The following is a 13,217-nucleotide window of genomic DNA, read 5'->3' on the forward strand; positions in this document are numbered from 1 at the left end:
CTTCATCTTCATAGTGGATTGATTGCTCGCCGCCACCCGTAGTTTTTTCCCGCAAGGGGTTTTCATGTAAATCCTTGGTGTCTACTCTTGATTTGGTATTGTTCTTGCTTGCTATTGGTCCATATGTTGAGTTGTTGCTTGTATGGATGGTTGGCATATAAGACATACATGTGTTCTTTGATATGTTGATGTTGGTATCATGGGGTTTCATGGTGTAGTGAGCTATTTGATGCAAATATATGCTGATTGATTCTTTGGACAGCTTGAGGTCATGGGATTTGAAGCTTAAGGCTTCATTCTTGTTCATGTACACGAGGTGTTCGGTGAAATGTTTGTGACACATTAGCTCTTCGATTTCGGCGCTTTCGCTGCCCCTCTGGGCCCACAAATGGTATCAGAGCCGTGTTATATTAAAGACACTTGTTTAATTGTTGCCTTGCTTCAAGATGTCAAGTTTAGAAGTGAGCAAGCTTCATGTCAACTAGTGACATTTGATTATGGCAAGAATTGGTTCATGTTGTAGTAGAGGTAAACAATTTCTGCGGTTTATCTATGATGAATGTTATGTTGTTTATTTAAGATAAATTTGATGCTCTCATTTTGTGGATGGCAGTCTAATGATGCATTTGTTCTACATGCTCATTCTGGAAAGTATCACGATCAAACATGGATAATTTGTTTACTATCTCTCAGTCATATCTGATGAAATTTGAGACAAAACCCTTTATGTTATCTCTATAGTTGGTACTCCTTTTGTTCTCTTGACAAAGGGTTTACTTTAGAAGATTTGCATAGAGAGTTATGGTGTGAGTTATAGTCTTGATGTGGCATATTTGAGACCGTTTGAGTTTAGTGTTGTTGATGGTAGTGATTATGGCTTATGAAGACATTGTAGAAGTGTTGGAAATTCTTGTGCAAGGAATATATGAGGTTTGCTATTGCAAGGTCATTGGACACTTTTGGGATTCTTCTTTGGCAGCTTTGGCAGTCTAAGGTGAAAATGTAATATTGGTGAATTCTTTGTTACTTTTCTACTATTAGTGTGAGTTTGGACAATGCTTCTGTTTCAAATATTATGAGACAGGTTGGAGTTCAGGTTCTATTTGTTCACATCGTTTGTCTGCATTGAATGTGGCTGCCACCTTTGAGTCTACTTCTGGGATTCAGTCTGCAGGGCAATTGCTTGACATGTAGAGTTACTTAGTATGTGTTATGTAGGGTGTTATGTCGGGATCTGACATTGCTCATATGCTCACAGTTTGTTGCCATTTTAGTGTGCTGATGAAATCTATCTCATTTGGGCAACCTCAATTGCTTCTACTTCAGATTAGATTTGATATCACTACTATTATGTGACATTTGTAGCTTTGTAAAACATCACGTTCTGATATGGCTGAGTATGATAGAAGAGTATCTTGGTATTGGACGTGTGAGTTGCTTCTATTCTATCAGCTTTGGGCATTCAGGAAGCATACTCTTTAGTTTGAGACTGTCTTGTGTCATGGTATGGATTGCTTCCATTCTGACAGCTTTGTGCTTTTAGGAAGCATATCTTTTTCCCTTCAGTTTGAGACAATCATTGTACATTACTGAGATCACTTTTGACTACAATTACTCAGCATTCAAGAGATATTTTATTTGAGCTGTCTTGTGGTGGTTAAACCTTTGTTGTACATCCTACAGTTTGATAAAGTTTTGGATCACATTCTGAGTTGAATAGCTTCAATTGTGTTATGTGTCATTATGATGCTTTGGACACTTATATGGCTTTGGGTTTTGTTTGGGAGAGTTTATTTTGCTATAGCATTGTTTCACTGCTCTACCATTGTGGTGATATTTAAGATGAAGAACAGAACATTAATTTGTGAAAGCTCACTACATGTTCTCCCATGCATGGTTGAGATTGTTACTTTGGCTCGCTACTTATTCTTTCTCTTTCTCTATTGTGACTGATTGCAGATATCTAGAGGAGTGATTGATTGCAGATATCTGGAGGAGGTATGATCTTTCATGGTTGTTTCTCCTCTTTATGACAACTTGAGGATCGTTTGTTGCCTACCATTTGTGTATGTCCTTTTGGGTATTTTGGAGGCTTGACAGTTTGTTGGATCCTTAAGGTTGATTATGGAGTGCAGGGGTGCCGCTTGTGATGATTAATTTGAATTCCCATGTTTGTTAGCTTTGCTCCATTCTAGTAAGGGTGAATGAGTAGCAAGTATGTAACATTTGAGGTGGAGGCTTTTGTCATCAGCTAACCCACCATTTAGCAGCATTTGAAGCCATAATCCAAGCAATTAGGAGAGGATGTACTATACTTTGGCGCAACATTCCAATCATTTCCTGCTTGAGATAGAGCAGATAGCCACCATTGATGTTGAGACTGATGATGATGTGATTGAGTTGGCAGTTAGCTCCTTCGCGGAGATTCCTTTTGGTTGTTGTTGTTAGATTATGAGGAATCATCAGTTGCTACCATCCAGGTATGGTATTTAGGTGAATGATTTGGTATTTTCTTTGTTAGTTGTATTTCAGGTTAAAGTATGATAAGCCAAGCTTATACAAGAAGACCATTTGTGATTTGCATGCAACTAGTTGGGCTCAAGCAATGCATAAGGAAATTTGATGGCTAGTGTTGCCTTTTATGAAAGAGATGTACTTTGTAGGTTGTAGTTGGGTCTCTTATTCTGCAACCTAATCTACTGTTTCTCCATAGTTCAAGACTTGTTGGGTTATGTAAGACTTCAGTTTGGTGGAGAGATTTGTTTGTCATTTGGTATTCTCCCATTTGATGAAGTTTCTTTGGCAGCTTTAGTTGGCTGGTGATGTTGGTGATCCTTAAGTCATTTTTCTCCTCTGTTATTTGGAGATGTTGGTCTGTTTTAGGGTGTTATCTTCACTGTTAAGCTTTCTTTGTGACTTCAGTTGGTTGGAGGGATTTGACTACCAAATGGTATTCTCTCTATTTGTGTGAAGTTCTTTTCAGTTTGGAGTCTTGTTTGTGGTTGTCAATTTGTTTGTGACAGTTGACATTAAGTTAGAGCAGTTGAATATTTAGGATTGCTTTTGTTGGGATTGATCTATAGTTTGAGACCAGCATTGGTATTTACTGGAGATAGCGTTTGTCTTTTGGTAACCATTATACTAGTTTGATGCATCTTTAGTTGCAGCGGTATACTAGATTTGTTTCCTTTGTTCAAGAGGAGCCGTTATGAATTTATTCATCTTGAGGTTATTTTAGATGGTTGATTGATAACATCTTGTTCGCAACCTCATTGGGACCATTCTGAATTGAGCCTTAGAAAGTGAAGGTTGTGCTCCTATTTAAGTCTGAGAAGGAGGGTTTTGAGTGCAGTGTGAAGTTTGTTCTCTGCAGAGACTGTTATGTTTGAGTTGAGGTCGATATTTGGTATTGCGGTTAGCGGTACATTATGGTTGTCTTAGCTCTTTATGGGAGGTATTATGTAGAATTTGGTTGTACTTCACTGGCAGCACATTTTCTCATATCATTGATCTAGGGGCAGTTATTCAGTCCATGGCTTTCATGTGTTATCAGTCGGCAGTTCGTTGTACATGATGATGTTCACATGTGCAAGTTGCTCATTTTGTGAGTGTTGGTTGTCGAGTTATGTGCTTCAGGTGGAGCATATTTGGATAATATGGTTTGATGTTTGATTAAAGGGTAGCAAATCCGGGACTGGTTGTTGGTTATTTTTTGATTTTGCGGGGGATCTTGCTGAGAGGCGCTCCCTCACCGGTTATGTATTTCAGCTTTGTGGGTATTTTGTTTGCTAGAGGGCAATTTTGCAGCATACGGTTGCATTATCCACCACAGAAGCTGAGTTTATGTCTTTGACTGAGGCAGTGAAGGAGGTTGTTTGATGGTTTTTTTCTTGGTGATTTGGGCATTGAACAAATTGATCGTGTTGTCTTTTGTGAAAATCAAAGTGTGATTCACCTTGCAAAAGATAAAGAATTTCATGAGAGAACCAAGCATATTGGTGTGCTCAATTTCCTTATTCGCCTTCATGTGAAAAAAAGGGAAGGATTTGTGTGTTAAGAAAATTGGCACAAAAGATAACCCGGCAGATACGTTAATGAGCATTACTTGGATTTGTTTGGTGTTTGTGCTTACCTGAGTTAGCTCCATGTGGAGTATTAGAGGCAGTGAGATTGTTACATGTTAATCGGTTCATTTGAAGATGAAGCATTTGAAGATTGAACATTTGGCATCAAGAAGCTTGATGTGTTGGCTCTATGGCTTAATTGTCGCTGAGGTGGAGAATTATGAGTTTTGGCTAGTTCCTCTTTCGCCATGATGCTTCGGACTAGGCCAAATCTTTTATCGGTCAGACCGCCAAATGTGGCGGTTAGACCGCTGGAGCGCAGAGGCAAAAAGCCTCTGGCGGTCATATCGGGAGCTTGACGGCCAGACCGCTAAAACCAACAATCTCAACATATATCTCCAAGGGGTATTCTGTTGAGAGAGTGAGAGCACATTTGTAAAATAGAGTGAGCGCCCATTAGAGGAGAGCTAGGGTTAGGAGAAGAGAGGAGGGCATTAGATCCACCAAATCCAACCATGTAAGAGTGAAATTGTGCGGGATTTGGAGCCTCCCCTCTCTTGTTGGCTCCCACCTCTTGTTCTTCATCTTCATAGTGGATTGCTCACTCACCGCCGCCTGTGGTTTCATCACAAAAGCACGACTTCCGAGTAGTTGCCTACTCATGCCCACCACCATCTCCGGCGAGTGTGAAGTAGCCAAAGACTAGCTCCTCCTTACTGGTAGCACCTGAAAGAGCAGCGTGAGTACGAAGGTACTCGCAAAACTTAATCCATATTGGGTACTTATAGGTAACTCGACACCAAGGATTATGAACTGGGATGTTAGCAAGAATACGACCACATGGTTAAGTAATTTATATGCAAAAGCAAAATTTGACAAAAATATGTGTGAGTATCTAGACTTAACCAACACAACTATCTAACACATAACCATCAACTGAACATATATGTAAAAGAACCATCTCAACCCATCAACCAGCTCAAACCAAACTCGAAACTCTACGACTGCTGCAAATGGACAAAAGCATGCTCCTGACTGAGAGCGCGGTATTTCAAAATATTTTTACACCATGTAGTGGGGTAGAACTGTATCCATAAGACTTTACGACCATACGGTTTGAGTGACCACACAGGTCCACCCAAGGGGGTACTCGTGTCAACCTTTTTCAATAAGCTCCAACATTTGAATCAGGCATCGCTCGGTGTAGAGCTCACTTAGGTTAACTCCCAGAGTAACCTCGAGTGTCTCTTACAAGTCCGTCCGCTCACACCGTCGATGTGCAACCTCAAATGATCACAACAACAAGATATTTGGCTTATCTTACCATTAGATCAACATGTGGTAAGTACGATAAGTGCTAGAGCTAACTGCAACAACGATCGGTGCTTAAGCGATGCAAGTGGTCTACGGTGTCCGGATTCCTCTCCCGACCTACCCCGGGAAACTCCACATCGGGGCAGGAGAAACACGTCTAACACCGCCCACATCTTATCCTCACTACTCATCCAACCCACACCATCAACCTAACATGGTTATTAATGTGACAATAATTAAAGCTTATAGCTCACGAATGGGGATTGAACCACCGCTAAACTTCTACCAAAGAATCTATGCAGCCACACCTTCTTTCCCCCATAGGAACAGAGGTGGCTAAGCATTTCGGTTAACTTTTAAACTAGACCATCATCAAGTTAAACCCCAGTTACAAGTAGATGGATCGCCAATAACTCAAGATGAGGTGTAATGCATCAACATAGGTTCTACCCATACAAGACCCGACATCGACTCAACAACATGCATAACGTACATAAAGCATATCTTATCATATTAGACACATATGATCCAAATTAATTGGGGGGGGGGTATGCTTAGATGCTTGCCTTGCTACTTAGGCGGCTGTCTAATGCTACCCATATAGAATTCACAAAACTCATGTGGCTCGGTGTCACCTTCAACCACACCCGTGTCACGCTCTGGATCCTCGTTCACTAAAGAAGAACACATGCAATGATGAGCATGAATGAGGTGCAATAATGTAGGCTACAATATACATAACAACAAGTTAAAAGTGCAAGACATGCGAAGTAAAAGCAAACTTTGTGATTTAAATGACTTTGGAAAGCTAACATGAGGCCGGAGATTCCGGGTCGAACTCGGAACCTCCGGGTTGTACTCCGGACGGGTGTTCTCAGTTAGCCATTTTTGAATTAACTCGGAATGTCTGTGCTGAATCCAGAACCTCCAGGTTAGACCAGAATGTCCGGGTGAGGCTCTGAGCGAGTGTTCTCTGCTAAATCTAAATCAAATTAACCCGGACTATCCGATTTATGCAGATTATCTAGGTGAGACTCCAAGCGAGGGTGCTTGGTTAAAAGCACCACGAATTACCCAGATTATCCGGGTTAGGTAGACTTGCACTTCTCGATGATATTCCTTAGCCAATTCGACTCGCATGTTAAATATATCCTATATAAACATACATATACATTATACAAAGGATTCTAGACTCAGCTTGCACCCTAAACCCTAACGATTTTTAAGCATAAATCATTGGAGTTTTCACTGGGCTACTTGGACTATCTGGATTCTACCCGGACTATCCGAGTTGTACAGAGAGGTTACTTCGAGGGGGAAAACTCGGCCAATTTGATTTGTGAGCCTCTCCAAACCAAAGGGAAACATGTTTGAAATAGTTCATAGAGTCTAAAACTCACTCACCAACCTAGCAACACAATTCCTAGCATAAATCTCATTCGAATCCTCTCTTTTTCCTCAAAAGCTCAACAACTCGAGAATTCTGCAAACTTAGATCCAAACTCAAAATCGACCCACCTATTCACGCATGCTTGCCGAGGGAAGTCTAAGGGACTTACCCACAGTGTTTGTGGAGGTTGGTGACCACCGGGTGATGAAGGAAACGAAGAAATTGCCCAGGAAGAAGAGTCAATCGCGGTTCCTCATGCTTCAAGCAAAAACACCAAGAACGTCAAGAACAGCTCAAATTTTCTGGGAAAACGCAAATGAACTGGATGGATGGGAAGATTATAAGCTAGTGATCATGTGAATACCACATGCGTACCTCGATTCGTCTCCTAGAGGGAGGAATCGAGGGAGAAAGAGAGAGCTTGAGAAAGGGGGGGGGGCTCGAGCTACACAGTGGGAGGGAGTTGGTGGGGGCTACTGCCCCAAGAGAGGAGAGTTGAGAGAGAGAGAGAGAGAGAGAGAGAGAGGGAGGTCGTGGGGGCTGCTGCCCCAAGAGGAGATGGGGTGGTTGGCCACCCATGTGGGCCCCACATGCAAGAGAAAGAAGCATGTTTCAACTGCAAACTCATTTCTTTCTCTCTCGAATTTCATTATCTCATCCAATTGACTTAAAATCAAGTGCTTTAGTGCTCTAAAACAAAATACTCAAAATTAAACCTAATGCTTATGAAGTATAATTAGTCTTAATTATGTAATTATGACTTTAGGACATGACACTCAATGACGGCAGTAGGGTCGCCAATCAAGAATGATTAATTGTTCCCCTACATCTTCATGGGGCTCGACTCCAACTATGATTTGATCGTGACATCCCTCACGACTCGGGTTGATAACCTCACATTTGATAATGTGTATGCACATCTCATGGCCTTTGAGATAAGGATTGACTAGGACAACACGACGGCACAAATTGGGTCCTCTGCCAACTCTGCCGTCCGCAACAACAACAATGGCGGTAGAGGAGTCTGTGGACGCAATGGCAGTGGCGACGGCCATGGTAGGAGCGGTGAACGGTCAACATTGAACTACAACAACAACACAAGCTGCGGCAACAACACCAACATGCAGCCATGCCAGATCTGCAACAGGACCAACCACACTGCCGCCAAGTGCTACTATAGGTTTGATCATGCCTACCAGACAGATGATTAACGCATTGCAACTACTACCACGACCACCAGCTATAACGTCGACACCAACCGTTACACGAACACCGACGCCATTGATCACATTACCAGTGAACATGATCGACTTACAATGCGTGGAAAGTACACTGAGAAGGATCATGTGCAGACTGCAAATGGTTCAGGTATACCCATTGCTCATATTGGTCACTCTAACATTGTTACTCCATGAAAATATCTCTATTTGAATGACAATCTTCATGTACCCAATGCCATAAAGAATTTTCTATATGTCCACAAATTTACCAATGACAACAATGTTGCCTTTGAATTTAATCCTAATTACTATCTTATCAAGGATTTAGCCAATGGGATTGTTCTTCTTCAAGGCAAGTGTGAAGGTGTCCTCTACTCCATGCCTACATCAGCTACCGCACAACCAAGAACAGCTCTGATAGGTGTTAGAGCTACTTCTGAGTAGTGGCACTACAGGCTAGTCCACCCATCTTCATCAGTAGTACAACAAGTCTTGTAGCTCAATAGCCTTTATGTTTCTATTTCACACAATAAATATTCAGTTTGTAGTGCATGTCAGTTAGGCAAAGTTCATTAGTTGTCTTTTCCTTTATCCAATAATGTATCATCTTCTCCTTTAGAACTTATCCATTCTAATGTCTGGGGACCAGCACATACCTCAATCAATGGATTCAAGTACTATGTGAGTTTTGCAGATGATTTTAGTAGATTCACTTGGCTTTATTTGTTAAAAAGCAAGGCTGATGTAGCAACAGTATTTATTCAATTTTAAAAACACGTTGAGCGCATTCTTGATAAAAGAACTATTTGTGTCCAATCTGATTGGGGTGGAGAGTATGAAAATTTACATGCTTTTTTGGATGAAAATGGCATTGCTAATAGAGTGTCTTGTCCTCATACACACCAGCAAAATGGGCATATTGAAAGAAAACATAGTCATGTTGTAAATGTTGCCCTTTCTCTTCTTGCTAAAGCACACATGCCAGTAAACTTTTTGGATGAGGCTTTCCAAATTTCATGCTACATTATCAACAGATTGCCTAGTAAAACCACTAATTTAGTCACTGCTATGGAAATCCTCTTAAAAAACAAGCCTGATTATACACTACTCAAAACTTTTGGTTGTGCCTACTATCCAAATCTCAGGCCCTATAATAAGCACAAACTCCAATTTTGATCTAAATAGTGTGTGTTCATAGGGTGTACTTCTCTGCATGAAGGATACAAATGCTTGGACACTGAAACTGGTAGAGTGTATATCTCCATGGATGTGATATTCGATGAAAATATGTTCCCTTTCTCCACCAAGAATCCTTCATTTGGCTTTGTTAGATCTGCGGAACAGATCATCTTACCTCTCTTTAACTCTGCTCGAAGTGACCTTGTGGCTAATGAGCATTTACCTGTACAAGGTAACCAAGATCTGTAGCCCAATTCTGAAAAATGTGCAGCCTGAAAATGTTGTCGACAATAGTAAGGTGCAGTCATCACCATCAACTGAAACTGAAATTGAACCTGGTAGTACTAGTGCACCTTCTGTTTCTACAGCTGTTAAACCTGCAGCTCACACATCTAAAGATAGTACTTTAGCATCAAATTCAGCTGCCAATACTGCATCTCAACACCCAATGCACACAAGATTCAGGGATAATATTGTCATATCCAAGAAGTACACAGATGGTACAATGAGGTATATAGGTGCTGCTATTATCAATGATCAAGAACTTGCGAGTTATAAAGATTCATTACAAGATGAACATTGAAGGAAAGCCATGGATGCTGAGTTTCACACATTGATCAAGAATGACACTTGGCAGCTTGTACCATCACAAAGAAGAATGAACATTGTTAACTGCAAATGGGTATACAAGGTGAAATGAAAAGCGGATGGCTCCATTGACTATGAGGATACTTTCTCCCTTGTAGTCTAACCATCTACAATTATATTAATTATATCTATTGTAGTGACAAGAAATTGGTGTCTAAGACAGCTAGACATTCAGAATATGTTTCTTCATGGCATTCTTGAGGAAGATATTTTTATGAGGTAGCCACCTGGGTATGAAAATATCCACTGTCCCACTCATATATGCAAATTGAAGAAAGCTTTGTATGACCTCAAACAGGCCCCAAGAGCATGGCATTCTAGGCTCAACAATAAGCTACAGGAGCTAGGATTCAGGCCTTCTCGTGCAGATCCATCTATGTTTATTTTCAAAAGTGGCACAATGACAATGTACACCTTGGTATATATTGATGACATTATAGTCACAAGCTCTTGTACACATGTAGTAGATAAGCTCCTTCTTCAACTGCAGCAAGCCTTTGCAGTAACCGACCTCGGCAGGCTGTACTACTTCCTGAGAATTGAGGTGAACCATATTGATGAAGGGATCACACTGACTCAGTCCAAATATGCTTTTGATCTGCTCCATAAGTCCAATATGCAACACTGCAAACCTATGGCCAGTCCCGTGGCAACTTTTGAAAAACTGAGTATTGCCGATGGGGAACCCTTTGCAGCTGAAGAAGCATTCTGATACAGAAGTGTTGTAGGTGCACTTCATTACCTTACACTGACCGATCTGACATTTTTATCGTAAATAGAGTATGCTAGTTTATGCACTCACCAACCTCAGTACACTGGGGGCAGTCAAGGGAATATTGAGGTACATCAAGCATACACTCTCAGTTGGCCTAACCATCAACAAATCTTCATCTGAACTTTTGAGCGCATTCTCAGATGCTGACTGAGCAGGTAACCCTGATGATAGACGCTCCACAAGTGGGTTTACAATCTATTTTGGCAGCAATTTAGTATCATGGAGCTCAAGAAAACAACAGACAGTCTCGAGATCAAATATTGAATCTGAGTATAAAGGCCTAGCAAATGCAACGGTTGAAATTGTTTGGATTCAATCTCTCCTTGGTGAGCTTGGTATTTTTCATAAATGAGCTCCAATCATGTGGTGTGACAACCTTGGTGCTACCTACCTCTCAGCTAACCCTTTGTTTTATGCAAGAACAAAGCACATTGAGGTTGACTTTCACTTTGCCAGAGAAAGGGTTGCACAAAAGCACTCGAGATTAGGTTCATTCCTAGGCAAGACCAAGTTGCTGATGTCTTCACCAAACCAATTGTAGCTCATCAGTTACAAGCACTGCAGAACAATCTCAATCTGTTGATCCCAGTTGAGATTGTAGGGGCGTGTTAAAATTTTTAGATAATGGAATAAATATCCCAGCCTTCAGTGTGAGCATCCAGCCTCAGAAATTATTACAAAAGTTATCACTCAGGCTGCTACATCACACATTGTGATAATAGAATAACTTATACCAATGAAAGTAAACATAACTCAAAAATAGAGAATTTATTAAGCAGCAATCCTTGCTAAATCCCCATCCATAGTTTGCGAAAAGCTGCATCACCGTAGTCTCAAGATTACAGCATGCAAGACGCATCCTCTCCTTGTCTTCATCACATTTTTGCATTTGCGCCCAGAACCGGAGCAAATATGTCCCTCTGTATAGTACCTACATATAAATTTTACAAGATGATTTATCAAAAATCATATCATTTCTGCTAAGTCATAAAGCCCAACAAAGAGCAGATGCCCAAGTTAACAACAGACTCTTATCCTTTGTACCCCTCCCAGCTAGCCAATCTCCAAATAAGTTGTTCATACTGGAAGGAAGATTCAAGTTAAAAGCAATCTGAACTGCTTGTCATAGAAACATAGCAAAATGACATTCGAAAAAAAAGGTGTTGAATGGTTTCATTGCTACTACAAAAGCAACATGTTTTACTTCCATTCCATTTTCGTCTAGCTAAGTTGCCTTTAGTAAGAATAACACTTTTCTTTAGATATCACAAGAAATTCTTTATTTTCAAAGAAATCTTCATATTCTAAACCACCATGTTCTCTTCTATATTACCATTTTTATAAGGACCATGTACATAGAATAAACTAAAATTGTCTATTTAATACAAATTCCATCTAAAAAATTATGATTGTCGTACAATTGAATACGCATTACACGAGCCACCAACTGATCAGTAACTTAGTCATAACTGATCTAACTGACCCAGCTAGATTGCAGTCACAGAGTGACGCATGTTGTAACATGCTCAACGCACGACCTGTTCTCTCGGTACAATCGCTGAATCGAAATTGCATAATATAAATAGAACAGCACCCAAGCCACAATTGTGTGGGAATCATTTTTTCTTCTTTCAGCCTTCGCGTGGAAAGGCCAGGCCTTCTGGGCCGATCTCTCTCAAGGAGTCGTGAACTGCAACCTGAGGATCGCCGGAGGCGGATCTCACGTGGACTTCGGCTTCATCGACTTCCCCTGAGTGCTGGTTTGACTTCAACGTTACCTTGGAGATGGGGTCGGTGGACATGTTCCGGACCATGGGCTGCGTCCGGGATTCCGTCAAGTTCGCCTCCATCGACCACTCCAGGGACCGTGGTGGCAGGACAGTGACGGTGTGAATTCTGCACTTGGATCACCAGCGGTGGACTAAAGATGAGGAGTTTAGTGTGAGCAGCCTCTGGGAGATGGTGGAATTCAAGAGGGCGGGGTTGCCGGAGAAGGCGCCAAGTGCCCCGTCGTGATGCCAGATGGTGCCTTCTGCTTCCTGCTGCCCAACAAGCGCGAGAGAAAGGAGGATTCCATAGATGATTACATCTGCAGCATTGGCATGCGCAGCAAGAGCATCATGTTGTCTTGACGTCTCCGCAACTTCCATACCATTCAGCCTGTCATCTTGCCTTCCGATTTGTTTAAATTTGTCCATCCTTGTTCCATGCAAGCCGACTAGCTGAAGTTGCACTGCTTCATTTGAAACGATTCGGGTGTATGCGCCATCCATACGTACTCATCAAGTAGTTTCATCTTCGTGTATTGACGAATTACTCACCGAATTTGTGCCTTTTAACTAAAGTTCATATTCACTTCATAATTTTACACGCTGCAAGTATCCCATAATCTAAAGCGCAATATCAACATGTATGCACAACACTGCAAACACACGGCCAGGGAGGCATACAAGCGTTGCATCCTCTGGCCTCAGCGCTGATCCCGCCTCCGCTCCAGGGCCCTTGCCGAGAGCACCACCGGTGCCCACGACAGGTCCAGCGTGGGCCCCGTGTGTGTCTCTGCCTCCGCCTCCGCCTTTGTTGTGGCTGCAGGCGACGACGCATCTCCGGGCTGCGCGGCGACGATG

The 13,217-nt window shown here is 41.6% G+C and overlaps 1 non-coding gene across 1 annotated transcript; it reads left to right on the forward strand.

The window, feature by feature from the left end:
• The first annotated feature begins 7,565 nt into the window (after positions 1-7,565).
• On the forward strand, positions 7,566-7,704 carry LOC133917177 (small nucleolar RNA Z247). Its single transcript, XR_009909587.1, has one exon. It is a non-coding gene; the product is annotated as a small nucleolar RNA Z247 (small nucleolar RNA).
• Positions 7,705-13,217: the final 5,513 nt, after the last annotated feature.

Source organism: Phragmites australis, chromosome 4, assembly GCF_958298935.1.
Source record: "Phragmites australis chromosome 4, lpPhrAust1.1, whole genome shotgun sequence".
Classification (NCBI taxonomy): Eukaryota; Viridiplantae; Streptophyta; class Magnoliopsida; order Poales; family Poaceae; genus Phragmites; species Phragmites australis.